Source organism: Macaca thibetana, chromosome 8 (assembly GCF_024542745.1).
Source record: "Macaca thibetana thibetana isolate TM-01 chromosome 8, ASM2454274v1, whole genome shotgun sequence".
Lineage (NCBI taxonomy): Eukaryota > Metazoa > Chordata > Mammalia > Primates > Cercopithecidae > Macaca > Macaca thibetana.
This window is the reverse complement of record NC_065585.1, coordinates 134,159,985-134,176,183: the sequence shown is the minus strand read 5'-3', so window position 1 is coordinate 134,176,183 and position 16,199 is coordinate 134,159,985. Positions and strand designations below refer to the sequence as shown.

At 54.4% G+C, this 16,199-nt stretch overlaps 1 protein-coding gene across 1 annotated transcript in view; it reads left to right on the top strand.

Annotated features, from left to right (window-relative positions):
- The window catches only part of FAM167A (family with sequence similarity 167 member A), a 93,965-nt gene that overhangs the window by 39,839 nt on the left and 37,927 nt on the right, over nt 1–16,199 (top strand). Inside the window, exon 2 of the mRNA XM_050801125.1 lies at nt 9,563–9,680. The gene's annotated coding sequence lies outside the window, so the exon portion shown is untranslated. The remainder of the gene's footprint in view (nt 1–9,562; nt 9,681–16,199) is intronic.

Genomic DNA, 16,199 nt, shown 5'->3' with positions numbered 1-16,199 from the left:
CATTCCGTACTCAAAGATGAATGAGAAACCATCCCTGAGCTCATAGGACTCGTAGTCTACCTGGAGGAGAAACAAGAGGTCTGCGGCCCCAGGGGTGAGTGTGCGAGCGGCAGGTGTCCCGGGTGATAGGGAAACACAGGTGACGGGCAGCAATTCGAGTTGCAGGAGGGGACACAGGGCAGGGGAAAGGAGCTAGAATCAATACATTTAGGGAAAGATTAGAGAATCTATGTGTTCTAGGACCTGCAGATTGGCACATCTGACCTGACTGATTGAGTCAAATCATACAATTGGTACTGGATATATTTGTATGGGTGTGTTTGTGTGGGGTAGGTTTTTAAGACGTAATGGCTCTTCTGATGGCAAGAAGGCTTTTGCAGGAGGTTCAGAAGGAGTATGATGTGTAAAATGTTGGATCTCAACTGTATTTTAATCTTGGCCTCTGCTTGACTTCTTTTTGGCCTCATCTGATTTCTTTTAGACTCTGAGATTCTACAACCCTGAGTGACTTTCACAGCTGAACATCAGGGTGAGAAGGCCCAGCTGGGGGTGGGGTGGGGTTGGGAGGCTTTTATGCAGACACTCTAAGGTACTTCCAGTTGCCAACAGATTGTTTTCCCCCCTTGGAAAACTTCAAAGAAAATCCAAGTCCTTCAACTCTGTGAGCGTGCACAAGGGTGCAGAGAGGCCCATGGGGAAACTGAGGTGGAAAACTGAGGCCAGGCTGTAGGGGCACAGGGAGGGGAGCGGGGAGGGGGGTCCCAGAGGAAAAGCTGGGGAACCTGTCCTAAATTGGGGGCACCACAGAGGGCCTTGGCTGCAGAACTGTTAGCCCCAGACTGGCCTGGCCCTTCCTGCAACCACTGGACTGCCCAGTCTGCTGAACCAAGGCCTTTATGAGACAGTCAGAGGGGAAGAGTCCTGCTCATTTGTTTATTCTGACAGTGTCCTGGGGACTCCCACGGGCTCCTCACTCCAGAACACCCGGCTGCCAGGCAGAGTGCATCTCACTCTGAACATTTCTCTCTTCCCTTCTTCTCTCCTCCTTTCTCCTTCTCTCCTCCCCTCTCCTTCACGTTGCCTTCAATGTTGATGTTATTGTGATTCTTCCTCCCCCTCCCCCCCCGCCTTCTCATCCTCCTCCTCACCCCCTCGTTTCCCTCTCCCTTTCTCCTTCCTCCTCCCTGTCTCCTCCCCATAAGCCTATGGCATCATCATTTAGTCATCGAAATGACTATGGCCACACAGTCATTTTTCCAGGAGGGCTGATCGTGAAACGTTTTGATCAGACCATGAAACATCGGTGGGTTCTTGCAGAAGTGATTTATCTGCGTGTTCATCAGTCTGTCCTCTGCACCATGGCTTCTCACATCTTCCAGGACCCTAGGTAAGCCCATCTCTGGGTGCCCGTATTGATTTTTCTCTTCCTTTCTGCTTCCAGTTCTCTCTGTGAAGCAGAAACCAAGTCTCGATCCTAAGACATGAACCATAGCATGGCAGCCGACCAGGTTGGAGTGGCTTGCTGCGTTCCTGGGCCGGGAAGTGCTCTGGAGTCTGTGCCCAAAAACTGTGGCTGAACCACGGGGCGTGTTTGTCTGTTCTATGCGCCGTCCTGTTTTGCTGGTGTCAGATTCCAAACAGGGCTACCTCACGCTCTGGGAAGACAGACAAGGCAGCTGAGATAGCCAGGAATGCTGCCAGTTTGCTTGTTGAACATTTGCTCATGCTGTGCCTGGTACCAGAATGAGTGAAAGCCACACCCCTTTCCAGGTGGTGCACAAGCCAAGAGCAGTTGGCACGCAGACGTGATAAAAAACACTGTTGGCGGGGCATGGTGGCTCACGCCTGTAATCCCAGCATTTTGGGAGGCCAAGGCAGGCAGATCACCTGAGGTCAGGAGTTCAAGACTAGCCTGGCCAACATGGTGAAACCCCGTATCTACTAAAAATACAAAAAATTAGCCGGTCACAGTGGCAGATGCCTGTAATCCCAGCTACTCAGGAGGCTGAGGCAGGAGAATCACTTGAATCGAGGCGGCAAAGATTGGCAGTGAGCTGGGATTGCGCCACTGCACTCCAGCCTGGGTGACAGAGACTCTGTTAAAAAAAAAACAAAACAAAACAAAACAACAACAACAACAAAAAAAACACACCGTTGCCTGTGTGCTACTCCCTGCCTAAGATTGTTAGGCATTTTCTAGACATTAATTCTAATCCTCACGGTGACCTTCTTGGTAGCTCTTGGTAACAATGATGTGTAGAGGAGGAAACTGAGGCTCAAGAGACTAAGGGATTTGCCCAAAGCAGCCTGACAGCAAAGGGCAGCCCCGGCACCCCTCACCGCATACACTCCCTCCTCATCTCCCCGGCCAGGATGGGGATGGGAAAGAAGGTGTGCGTCCCTTTTGTTTGAATATCTATGGGGCAGTGGGTTAGAACTGATTTTAGGAGAGAAGTTACGTATAAGGGAGGCTTTGTCCCCAGTATCTCTTCGGGGTACAATTCTTGAAAAGGGGTTGAATATTAACAGCCAAAGGCCCGTTTCCCCCAAAATCCCTCCCAGCACTGCTGAATGACAGGCTGTCCTTCTCTTTTACCACCTTGTCTCACTCGTGCCTCCAAAGCCTGCCTCATGTCTCAGCCTTCCTGATGACAGAATGATCATCACCGTGTGCAGCAGGCTTCCCCCGACACCAGTGTTCATTGATCTGTCCTCTGCACCTTGGTCTCTCAAGGTATCATCAGGGGTTGGCCGGTGGAGATGAAATGAGCTCCTATGTCCTCGCTCCTGCAGCACTGATGTTGTCGTGGGCTATTGAGTTGGAGAAGACATTGGGCTTCCCTGTCCTGGCTTCCATAAGGCGCAGAGTTCTACTGCAGGCCCTGGACATCCTGGTCTTGCCTGCAGGAAGGGCCATCTCACCCTGAGTTCACGCAGGCTCTTCCCCAGGATGGGGGTGCCGCCTTGTTCCTGAGCATCCCAGCTGGCTCTCATCCCAGCCTCAAACCCAGCCTGTTTCTTTTCTCTTGCTGGCCTTGATTTATAGTAACTGCCAGACCCCACTAATTGACAGTTCCTGGTCCTGCCTCCTGCCTCTGCCCAGCAGGAGAGAGTCTATTCGGCAGGTGCAGAGTGTCATGGAAATCGGGTCAGAGGATGGCGGAGCTGGAACCACTTGTTCTAGGGAAAAGAAAGCCATCCAACCGGAGGAAGCGATTTGACCAAGTTCCAGTTAGTAACAGAGCCCGCCCTGGAATCTGGATCCCCTGGCTCCTACTCAGGGCTCTTTCCATTACTCAAAGCAGCCAGGCTCACTGGGTGAGAGGACTGCTTAGAATCCCATCTAGAAGGCTCTCCCCTGCCCATCAGGGTCGCTGCTCTTCTGTTGTTAGTGGTGACATTTCTGGTGCCCTTCAAATGCTGTGCATGCAAGAATCACTAGAACCCAGGAGACAGAGGTTGCGGTGAGTCGAGATCACACCACTGCACTCCAGCCTGCGCAACAGAGACTTTGTCTCAAAAAAACAAAACACAGGCCGGGCGCGGTGGCTCAAGCCTGTAATCCCAGCACTTTGGGAGGCCGAGACGGGCGGATCACGAGGTCAGGCGATTGAGACCATCCTGTCTAACACGGTGAAACCCCGTCTCTACTAAAAAAATAAAAAATAAACAAAAAAAAACAAAAAACTAGCCGGGCGAGGTGGCGGGCGCCTGTAGTCCCAGCTACTCGGGAGGCTGAGGCAGGAGAATGGTGGGAACCCGGGAGGCGGAGCTTGCAGTGAGCCGAGATGCGGCCACTGCACTCCAGCCTGGGCGACAGAGCGAGACTCCGCCTCAAAAACAAAAGAAAAAACCAAAAAAAAAAACAAAACACAAACTGAAACAAAAACAAGTGCTGTGCATGTTCACAAGGCCTCCTTCCAGGTGTCACCAAGGATGTGCTGGTGCTGGGCCTGGAAACACATTCCGCAGCATCTTCTAGAAGATGTTCTTACAAGTGTTCACAAGATAAAACAGCAAACTCCATAAACTCTAAGACATCACAATGGAGAGGAGCAGGATGTGGGAGGTGATCGCTATGTCTGTGTGCGGTGTGCTGCCTCATTTGCTCCTTAAACAAACCAGCAAGAAAGGCCCAAATCAGTCCCAGCCTGACATTTGAGAGGCCCAAAGCGAATGCACAAAGGGAGGCCCATATGCCGTGTCTCTAAATATTTGAAAGTTATAAATCAAGTTAATAAACTGGAAAATAGGTTTTGTTCTTTTCTCCTGCCTTGACAAATACACCTTTATAACAACTTCAAAAGCGAGGCTCTGATTTGCATCCTTGGACCCTTGAGCATAGAAGGGAAGTGGGAGTGAGGCCTCAGGCCCCACCTGTGGCCCCCCTCTTACTTTTCCCACCCAGAGCTTGGACAGGGGAGCAGCCTGAGAGCCCAGCCTTCATCCAAACCCCATAGACCAGGGAGAGGCCACACAGGCCTGAACGTGGCCCATCTGGGCAGGAGATCCCTGGGCCCTGGGTCCCAGGTGGAAGGGAGGGAGTGGACTCTGAGAGGGCACCCCGGGCCCCCGGCCATCTTGCCTGGAGAAAGCGCAGGGCAGGGTTCTCTAAAACCCAGCCCAGGCAGGCCTCTTGCTCGTGGACCAAGACAGTACTATGAATAGTAAAATCATTTCCATCTTATTGATGAAGTAACTATAGCTCAGAAAACTTAAGTGACTGCCTATGGTACATACTAATCACCAGAGGAGCTAGGATGTGACCCGGGTCTGACTCTGGGTCTCCTGCTGTCACCACCTCCATTGCCATCCCAGTGTCATCATAACCTGGGACATGCAGGGGGTCCCATCGCCTTGAGCCAGCAGAAAGACAGAAACAACCTCTGTGTGGACCTCCTGTCTCAACCCCTCTCCTGCCCAGCTCCTCTGAGCTGGGAGAGCCCCGATGCGCTCCTTCCTCATCCCCTGCCTTTGCAGTTGCGCGGAGCCCTGCAGCTGTGCCCCTTGCACCCGCCACTCCTCAGCTCAGCCGCTGAGCAACCTCCTGCTCTGCACAACGCCTCCGCACATGCCCTTCCAGATGCTGTTCCCTCTGCTGCCTCAGAGTGGGTGCCTCTCCCAGCTGAAGCCCACTCCTCTTCCTCACCTAGGCTTGGGTGGAATCTGTCACCTCCCTACTCCAGCACTAAGGTGGACGGATGCTCTGTGTGGTGACTGCTCTGTTAATTATCTTCCTACCAAAAAGCCGCATGCGCCACACCCCCATGTCTAGCCCCCGGGTGGCACAGAGCCAGCCGCCCCTAAATGGAACTAACAGGTTCCCTAGCGGACAGAAAGCCGGCCCTCATTGCCCTTCTGAGCTTCAGCCTGAATCAGCCTCTTCTGAGAGATGAGAGCAGGGAGGAGCCGTTGCTGTTCAACATGCCTAAGACAGCCACTTCTGGCTTCTTCTTGAAACCCTGGGCCCACGGTTGGACGAGTCCCTTCCACAGGCAAACAGCAGAGGCCGGTGGACTCTGGCCCTGGACCGTGAGTCTTCATTGCTTTCTGGAGCAGTGCAGGGATGTCGCCACCCTTAGTGTCCTCTGTCCCACAGAGTCCAACAGAAATTTCATCCTTCCTTCTCTCGTATCCCGGGGACCCAGGAATCGCCTTCAAGTAGCTCACAGACTCAAAAGGGAACGGGAGAGACTGATTTAGAGAGGGCTTTGTGCCCTGAGGGTGCCAAGAGGGCAGAGTCTGGTTCCAGCTGTGCATTTGGAGCTCCCCTCGGAGGAAGGCCAGTCCTCATGAGGTCTGCCAGGTCCACAGGCTCTGCCCCAGCACCCGCCCTGCCCTGTCTCTGACGTCATCTCCCACCCATGCCTGCTCCACTCCCTGCCTGCTGCATTCTGGCCTCGAGGCACCCATGCTGGCCCCTGATTGTGGCAGGCACGTTTGTTGGTCCAGGGCCTCTGCACTGACCCTTTGCCTAGAACACCCTTCCCCAAGACACCACAAGACCCCCTCCCTTATCTCCCTCAAATCTGCTTTAAAACCACCTTATTAGAAAGGCCAGCCCTGCCCACCTTGCCTGAAAACATGCACACTCTCTCCCTCCTCTGCTGTGACTTCCAACCCAAGTCTACAGTTCTGTTTTTCTATCGCTCACAATATTGCTGATTTACTTAGCGTATTTGTTGGTCTGCCTGCTTTCGTCTGCTAGAGTATCAGTTCTCAAGGGGCGAGGTCCTTCATCTAACTTGTTCACTAACATTTCCCAAGAGCCTAGAACAGTGTCCAGTATTTAGTGGTGCTAATACATATTTATTGAATAGATGAATAAATGAATTGAGAGAAATTCTAAAATAATATTTTAAGTTTAAATCTTTTATTTAATTATTTATTTATTTATTTTATTTTTGAGATGGGGTCTTGCTCTGTTGCCCAGGCTGGAGTGCGGTGGTGCAATCATGGCTGACTGCAACCTTCATCTCCTGGGCTCAAGCAGTCGTCGCACCTCAGCCTCCCAAGTAGCTGGGACTTCAGGCATGTACCACCATGCCCAGCTGAGTTTTCTTTCTCCTTCTTCATTTTTTTTTTTTTTTTTGTATAAACGGGGTCTCACCATGTTGCCCAGGCTGGTGTCCAATTCCTGGGCTCAAGCAATCCTCCTGCCTCAACCTCCCAAAGTGCTGGGATTACAGGCGTGAACTACCATGCCTGGCTGGGCATTTTTCTTGACTCGTCTATTTCACAGCTTCCTGCAGGACTTTAAGAGCCAATGTCTCATGCATCATGCACCGCTTGAAAGAAAACTTCTCTGTAAGGAATCAAGGGGAAGGAGGAGCCTCTAGGTGGCCCTGCCCTCTCTGGTCCACCCAGATCCTCCCACCATCACTGAGTTTCAGAGTGCCTGATACAAAAGGAAGTGCTATCAGGAACACCAACACAGTGCCATCTTCCCTTTTGAGTAGTGTTTCTTGATGTTTCTCATTACAAAACGATTCACTGTAGAAAACGAATGCAGGCTTACAGAAGACATTTTAAATCCTCTATTATCCTGCAGCCCAGAGATAACCACAGCTAATATTTGCATGTACTCTTCCAATCTTTTTTCCATGCATGCATATGAATTAGATATTAGAATGAGAAGTTTCATAATGTACACAGGATTTGGTGTCCCAGTCTTATTTACTTAGCATTAAATCATTAGTATTTTTCTATATGATCAAATAGTTTTTGAGAATATTATTTCTAAGGCTACATACCATTCTGTGCTAACTCATTTATCTGACCACTCCATATGGTTTGACGTTGGAGTCGAGTCTACTCCAACCAAGACTGCTCTTCCTCCTCCCCTTCCTCTTTCCTCTGGCCCACTCTCCTCCTGGTCCCCATCACTGATCACCCTCCTGCCCATAGGCACATGCCAGGCAGAATGGGAGCCACAGGGCAAGATGCCACCCTTGCCCTGGACAGGCTGCCTGTCCATTTGAGGCATGCGACAATTCCCCCATGAGAAAGCATCTGCACTCGCAGAAATAGAAGCCACAGTTCAAATGGGGAGCCAGGAGGTAGAGGTGGGACAAAGCATTTCCAGATGGGGCTGAATGGCCCATCCAAAAAGACCTTGGAGCATTCACCGCATGCCAGGGCTATGGGCACACCAGTGAGCAATGCAGCCAACTAGGGCTCAGCACCAGGGCTGCGGTCAGAAACAGCCAGCACCCAGAAGGATGCTGCATCCCCAAGTCCAGATTGAGGCTTCTGCCTGCAAACATGGTTCCTGCCCTTCCGGAGCCTACTTCCTCAGAGGGAGACAGGCACCAATCAAATAGCCTCACAGGTAAACTTGGAATTATAACTGGTCCATGAAGGTGATAAGGCAGGGGGCTGCCAGCACCTGTAACCTGGGGTTCCCTTGGGAGGCAGAGCTGCAGCAGCCCGTGGGGAGGAGCAGGTGTACAGAGGGACTGGAAGAGCATCTGTCTGGGGAGCAAGGGTCCGTGCAAGACAAGGCCCTAGAGATGGACAGAGGCCAACCAGGCCCCTGCAGCCAAGCTAGCTCTTAATCCCCCGAGGACTGGGGGCCGTTGAAGGCCTTTAAGCAGAAGTAGCTGAGATTGGACTTCCATTCGTAAGTTTCCCCTGCTTGTGGAGGAGTAACTGGCTTGGGAGGCGCTGAGAGTGGGTAAAGGGACATCAGTAAGGAGACGGCGCGCACGCTTGGACCCGGGTGTCAGGTCCCAGAACTGGGTAGGGCAAGCTGCTGGTGGCTTGGGTAGGGACAGTGGCAGGGGGCAGGAAGAAGGAAGGTGTCATGTTTAGGAGCTGGAATCAGAAGATCTGGATCAACTCCGTGACTCTCCAAAAGACGCCTATTAATACACCCGCTGGCTTAGGACCCTTGCCTTATTGGGTCCTAGGTCTGTACTGGCAAGATGTCTCCTTAGACGACGTCCCTTAGAGGACCTTCCAGTGAAGGTCAGAAAGGAAGGGAGTAGGTCAGGGCTGGATGCGGAGTTGCAGTGAAGGACACGGGCACCAGAGGGCAGCACGAGGGTCTCGGGCCCCTGCAGGAGCTAAGGCCCCACAGAAGGCCCCATCAGCCGTGCACCTGCCTGGAGCCTGCGCCAGTCACTTTGCAGCCCCACCACCACTCAGCTTCGCGTCTGCCCTGTAGACGGCGCCTGCGCGCACGCCCAGGGCTATCGTAAGAATGGCAGACCGGAGCGCTTTGAAAGACGCTTCCAGCCCCGGGCATCTAGGAAAGGTGCTTGGTGAGGTCTGGGGTAAGAGACCCTCATCGAGTAACCAGTCTTGGGGCCTCCGGTGTCTGGCCTGCGCCCCTCGTCAGAAGCTGGGACTGGTCCTGAAGACCTGCGGGCCGGGCAGCTCGGGCTGCTGTTCTGCGTGTGCCTTAGGGTTTGCAGCTCTGGGCTTTGATGGAGCACAGACTGGGTCTTAGAATCTAAGGACAGCCAGAGGTGGCCGATGCCGCGCCCCTGACGGGACAGGCACCCTGTGGTTAGTGGGGAAAACGCTCAGGTCTCTGCGCCTCAATTTCCTCATCTGGCAGCCAGAGATACCTACACTTGCCCTGCTGGGTCGTCGGGGGGTGTTGCCCACGGTAGGCGCTCGGGAGCAGTCGTGGCCGCTGGTCCTATGAACTCCAGCCGTGTGTAGGCGGGTGAGGCCGTGGGCTTGGGGTCCCCTTGCCCCCTCCATGCGGACAAACTGCTGACAGTGGCGCAGCCACGTTGCCACAATTGGGGGAAACTGCCTTGGTTTCGGGTTTAATGAGAAAATGGATGTTTGGGTTTGGTTTCATCTGGGGTTTGGCGAAGGCGTGCAGTTCGTTTCCACCGGCGGGAGCCGCCCGGGCCGGAGAACCGACGGGGCGCTAGGACCCTGGGCGCTCTCGGACCCGGGGCGAGAACGCCCGGCCGGGATCGCGGTGAAAGGCTCGCGGCTGAGAGCTCGACCGTCGCCAGGCAACCGCCCTGACGCAACGCAGGGGGAAAAAAAAGTCCTTTCCGAAAGGAGCAGCGCCGAGAATTCACCGGAGCTCGGAGAGGCGAGGCGGTAGCGCCGAGCTGAGGCCGAACCGGAGCCGGGCAGCGCGGACCCGCCCAGGAAGAGGCAGCTCCGGGGACCCCGGCGAGTCCCCAGCAGGGCCCCTGGGCGCCCGGAAGGTGGGTTCGCGCCGGCGGCGGGGAGTTTCCCAGGGGCTGGGAGGTGTGGCCGCGGCGAGCGGCGCGCGCTGGGCAGTGGCTGAGGCGTCGCAGGTCCCCAGAGCGAGCGGTGGCGCGGAGCAGCCCGATCCCAAAGCGCCCCGGAGGGGACGTGCGCCCACCGCCCCAAGGAGAGGCCGCTCATGCGCTCCCGCTCCTGCGGGCTCGCTGCCCTCCCAGAGGAACCGGGCAGCCAGGGCTGGACTTCATCTCCCAGTTCCCTGCTGGCCCTGTCAGGGCTCGGATTCTGGGTGGAGGTTTGGGGTCTGCCGTCTGAGAGGGAGGGCCCCATTCAGCCTCTCCGGCTCCCCTCCCAGGCAGCTGGTGACCTCCAAGCCCAGCCTGGCTCCTGTCTTCAGGTTCAGTGAGATGGAAGTTTTCTGTCCCCACGGATGCGATCCCTAACTCAGGAGAAGTGGCCCAGGGCACGTGGGCACCAGGGTGCTCTAAGGACCCAAGCCAATGTGACCTGAGGGAACGGCACAGCCCAAAGGGCCCCCGGGAATGAGCAGGTCAGCCTTGAAGGTGGGCACCCTGAGTCACCGAGACACGGGGCCGCAGACCACAAGGGGTGGGGTGTCTTCTTCAGTCAAGTCAGGTTGGATGTATTGCTTTTTTGCAAACCCATTCCTGCCTGGTTCTTGTTCCCGGTGGGGCTTGGAGGGAATTCTGAGGACTGGGACCTCCTGGGAAAATCTGGAAGGAGGACTGACTCTAGGTTGGGGGCTGGCCACTGCCTTATGCCTGCAAGCAGGTTCTCCCAAGTCAGGTTTCCACAAACTCCCCGTCATTGCTGGAGAATCCCAGAAGATGAGATCAGGTCCCTATCCACAGGGTTTTCCCAAAGGGACAAGTGCTCCAAAGCAGCTTCCCATTGATACAGTAGGCACAGTCCTGCCCTCTCACTAAGCTCAGGACGGAGCCTGGAGAGCGTAGACAAAGTCTTGGGAAAGCAGAGGTGCGGTGGCGCCTGTTGCCTGAGAGCCTAGGCAGGATAGGAACTTCTGCAGTGTGTTTTTAAGGAGCTTGGAAAGCAGCCATGGCTGTGCTTGGAGTGGATAAAGATGACAGTTCTTCTTTCCTGAGTGCATTTATGGGCCATGCACTACTTTGAAACCCTTCGCATCCCTTGGCCACTCCATCCTCCCCATCACCCTTCAAGGGGACTCTATTATCCTTGTTTTGCCAATGGGACTCTGAGAAATTAAGTGACCTGGTGTGGCTCCCACTCCTGGTGAGAGAGCAGAGACAGCCTCATGTGCCTGACTCCTGGGACAGTGCTCTCAAAGGAAGGCTGCTTTGGGAAATCTGAGGCACCTAAGGCCCAGAGAGGGGCAGAAACACTCACACCCAGATGAAATGAGAACCGTGTGGTGGGGCTCATCTCGTGACCTGAGAAGGTCCCCTGCCTTCTTGAGGAACCTGGTGGAGCCAGGAAAGCCATTTCTTCTATCAGGAGCTTGCAAGTCTGTGCCGTCGGGCCTGGCCAGCCTCAATTCTTCTCACCTGAAGCAGAAGAAAGGGTTACTCCCCCACACGCTGTTCTCCTCCTTGCCTGCCCAGAACCCCCAGACTCCCTGCGCACTTGCTCCTGTTCTTCTGGTCCTCCCAATTACATGCATGGATTTCCACTAAATTGCCAGTCCCCGCCTTCCTGTCTACGAGCTTGGCCCCCCTCCAAGAGGGACTCTGGCAGGGAAATAAATTAAGGCCGTACCTAACTATTTGCTGAGAGAGAGCCACAGAGCCCCAGGCCAATGAGGAAGAAACTACTTGCTAGGCTTCTCACACCCTGGCTGCTGTGTTCTCTAGGCAAATCTTGCTCGCAGAAAGCCCAGTTGGCCCTACAGGAGCTCCTGGAATTCCCAGAACCCTTTGGGAGCTGTGCTTTCCCAAGGGACTTGAGCTGCTTGCAAAGGCGGAAGATGAATAACTGAGAACTTTGCTCCTGGTTTCCAGACCAGGGGTGGGAGAGCACTCACGTGCCACTAACTGGAAATCCCTTAGGATTAGCCTGGCTGGCTCTTAATATGCAAATGCACTCTGAGACTTGGATTGTCATGTGGAGAAAGGAAGGAAAAGCACAGACTGAAACAGACCTTGAGGAGCCAAGGATGGGCTACATGGTGGGCAGGGGGAGGTGGGGAGCAAGAAGGATGGGGCAGGGTGAGAAAAGAGTTTAGAAGGGGCAACAGGTGAGCCTCACTGACTCTGCGATCATCTGTAGAGTCTGAGCTGCCACCAAGGGCTGTGTTGCCAGGATGAGTCGGGTAGGCCGCAGGTCTCAGCTTTTCCCTGGTTAGGACCGTTGCCCTGTCCATTAAAGGCCAACTCTTCCCCACCCTGACCCGTACCACTTCCCTCTGGAGAAGTGTTGGAGAGGAAGGACAAGCCTGGAGAGAGGTGAGCAAAGCAGTTTGAGGGGGGCTGCTCCCACCTCACCCCCTTTCCTCCTGGGCACTGCCTGCCTGCTCAGCTCTGCCAGGCAGCATCAAATCTCATCCATCAGCCACTCTCAAGAGAAGGACTGTGCAGAGCAGTAGCCCAGACTCCCTGTGGGCACAGCCGTCAAGGGGCCTCTTTTCTCTAGCAGCAGCTGTCTAGCGTCAGGCTCCTCCCCACGCCAGGGCCCTGCCACGTGGCCTCAGCGCACAGTAGCTTCCCCCAAGTCGTCATCTCTAGTGGGGAGTGGCTTTGCTCCCCCACCGCAAATCTCCCTTCACTGAGGAGTTTCCAAAGGGTCCCTCGGGTACCCGTAAGTGTGATCTTCCTCCCCAGCGGCCTTTGCAGAGACCTGCAGAGGATGGGGTTCACCTTCTCCCGCTGGGGGCATAGACCAAGCCCCCATTTCTTCAGTGTGGCCAGAAGTTCCTTCCAGGGCATCCTGATCCAAAGGTGGAAGCTGGCAGTAGATGCCCAAGGGCTCCCTCGCAGGGCTTGTCCCTTGGGACCTAGAGGGACAGGCCCAGGTCAGACCCCATTTTCCAGGTCCAGTGGCAGGTATGGAAAGAGCCTAGGCAGTGACCTGCGCACTGGCTACAGTTCCAGGCCTTCTCAAAGGCTGAGCAGCATTTCCTCATTCCAGGAAGCCAGCGGAGCCTCTGCGAGCTGGCTGGGCACAGCAGCCCCTAGGTCAGCAGGTGCACCCTTAAGGGGGTGGCCACCCAGGAAGGTTCTGGATGAGGGTCCTTGCCTTAGGGACCTGGCCCCCACTGTCCACCATCAAGTTGAAAGTGACACTACCTCACTAGTCCTGTGATCATCTCTACGCACTTCACTCTGGAAGCCTCATGCCAGGTGTGAACTAACCTAAGTCCCTCGAGTCACAAAGGCACCTCCCAGGTTTGGTTGTGTGGCTGCTGCTGTTTTGTTTATTTGTTTGATAGCAGCTGCTGAAAACTTGGAGGAAGGTGAAGACAACCTCATTATCAAGTTTGAATGAAAGCAGCCTCAGAGCAGATTCTGCCAGACATGTACACATTTTTGGACAAATATTTACTGCACACGGGTCCAGCAGTCTGTACAGCCTGTCCTGGGGGCTCGGTGAAGCCCAGCAATCTGCTCTCTGCTGCCCTGACCACACCTCCCTGGAGCTCTCATGGATTCTTTCTCCTGCTCTTTCCTGAGTCAAGAGTGTCTCTGAGTTCATTTAGCCAACCCACATATCTTGAATACCTCTGTCTTTACCAACGAGAACGCATTTCTAATGTTTACTTTGCTAATCATCAAATGCCCAATGCTGACCAGAGATAAAGACGCCCAAGTGCCTGTCCCGGCCGCCTCTGACGCAGATGCTTTCTGCTGGGAGGCAGTGGCTGCGAGTGGGGTGGGGGTGGGTGTTACTGATTTGAATTCACCCAGGTTGCAGCTGGAATAATGAAACCACACAGAACAGCCCACCATCTCTGCAAAGGAGTTTAGGATCCAAATGCACCACCCTACCAAGGAAGCAGAAACTGAAGGCCCTGCCCTCAGGGAGCATAGAGTCTGGCGGGGCTGCTGATGAGTAAAGGCGGTTTATGCAGTAGAGTCCTGAGTTGGCAGTAAGATGCTGTTCTGCATGCTTCAGTTAACTTTCTCAGTGCAGGAGCCATTTGCTAATTGGATGGACCAAGGAGAATGACAGCCAAGCACAGTCAAGAGCAGGAGGTGACAGTCCTATTAGAGGTGTAACTAAAAATTCATGTAAACTTGATCTCATTTGGTCCTTCCAAGACTGTGAGGTACAATCCATTATAATCCTGTTTCATGGTTGTGGAACCTAGGCCTAGGAGGGTTGAATCTGTTGATCAAGGTCATAGAACTAGTAAGTGGCAGGGCTGGCTGTCAACCAACCCACGTCCCCCGACACCCGGCTCTGCCCTGTTGCTAAGCTGCTCCATCCCTTTCTCCTGCTCCTGATTCCTTTCCTCTGTGAGGTGTGAACCCCGAGAGGCTTCAGCAGCCCGGTACCTCCAATGCAAGCTGACACGGCAGGGAAGCAAAGTCACACATCCCATTTTCTGTCCTGCCCGCGGGCACTCAGGCCACATGTCCCCGCCAAGCCCCAGTGCAGGCACAGCGCTGCGCCTGCAGCCAGTTACAGGCTGCACTGGGCAGTCCTGGCTGGGCTGAGGCCACACTGGGACCCCACTGCGTCCAAACACCAGGAAACCCTAAGGACCCTTCTAGTCCCTGATAGGTCAGCACCCCCAGCCTGAACATGGAAGTGCCCAGTTGGCATAAGCACAGGGATCACCGTGAAAGGCCTTAGGAAGTCTTTTAGAAATCTTGGGTTTTGGAATTTGTGCTGCGGATAAAATAGAAAGCAGATCATCTGGACAGATCCCCACTTGAGCTGTAGTTTGTTGATTCTGCCTATTTCCAACTTGGAGTCAATTATCCTGTGGATTCGAATAGTCCTAGATCTGCCTTGTTTGGAGGCTGAGGCCAATGCCAGCTGGTTAGGAGCCACTCTGGTGGGCTGGAGCCATGAGGGAGGGCACACATCCCCAGTGTCCTTAGCTGTGCCCTGGCGTCTGAGTTTCAGCCAGCTGGGAAGTGTTTCCTGTTTGTATAGCCGGGGCACTGGCCCGCGCTGCGTTCTGCTTTCATCTCTGCAGATTGCTCTAAAGGCCACTCTGTGTCTACTTTCTGCCCTCTAATCCCCACTGCCACCATGGCCTTTGGCCAGAAAAACCCTGGGTCTCATGTGGCGGTTGGCGGGGCAGCAGCAGACTGCCTTAGCCCCTCTGAGCATCCATGCCTTGTCGAGCATTTCCCAGGAGGAAAACCACATCCTTCTCTCCTTTTCCCACGGCTACTTTCCCCCTCTCCATCTCCTCCAAAATCAAACTCTCAGATTCTCAGGCACCTCTCCCTGCCTGCCAGGGTCATCCTTTCCCAGAGCCCCACAGCCTTGGAAGGGACACACCAGCGACTGGGTGTCCCAAGAGCCCCTCTCCCTGCAGTGGCCCTGGGCTTTCTCCCCGCCTTTCAGGGAGGCCCTAAATTAGAGCTATGGCTCCCAGGAGCCAGGGCCTCTTTCTGACCAACAGGGAAGCCGTCTTTCTTGGCGATTTTCTCGGCAGCCTCTTTCACCGGGCTAAATGAAAAGGAAGGTTTCCGCGCTCTCAGCCTTCCTGCAGGAGGACTGTGCGTCAGCTCCAAGCAGCCTGAGCCCATCAATTATTCAGCATGGACCCAGCACTTTGAATTTGCAAAGGTCTTAAGTATTTTTATAGATTCTTTCCTCATAATGTCCCAGCAAGACAAGCAAAGTTTCCCTGTTTCCTAGACAATAGATCCAAGGGGCAAGGTTCAACTTGGAGTCAGAAGACTTGGGTGCAAGCCCAGCCAGCCCCACTCATGGAGCTGTGGGACCTGGGGCAGTTCTTTCGATGGCTCTGGTGTGCAGTTCTCTGTGGTATAATTCTTAGGGAGGCCTCCCTAGCCCAGGTCATTGTGTGTGTGGGGAAAAAAATTTGCAGATGCAGTGTGATTAAAAAATGCATGTGGTTGCTCTTGTTGCTCCAGGTGTGGAAACGGAAGCTTCAATCCTGAGCTGAAGTGCAACCATTAGCATAGGACACTGCAGACCAGGCTTTGCTGGGAGACAGTCCCCAGGGAAACATGGGCGAGTAGGCGCCTTTATTCCCTGACCCCATGGGTGTGGCTCCATGACATGGTGGTCCCCCTACCTTCTGCTGTGGGCTGACTCTGCATGTGTCACGGTGGAAGAGGGCGCAGAGGTCATCACACCCAAACCCATGGCTCAGGGTGGGACGGGACCCCAGTAGCTGACTCCCAGGCCAGGAACTCTCTTCTCTTCCACACCAGGCTGGGTCTGTCTAAAATGTTTCTCCCACTCCCATCAGCAATGCTGGGACCCCAGGTGGGAGGCACCCAGGGCTGCCCAAAGTCAGAGTATTAGGGCAATCTAGGGGTATAGCCCACTAGGGCGCCTGCCCCCTCCCAGAGTCCTGTACTGGGTTTCATGCC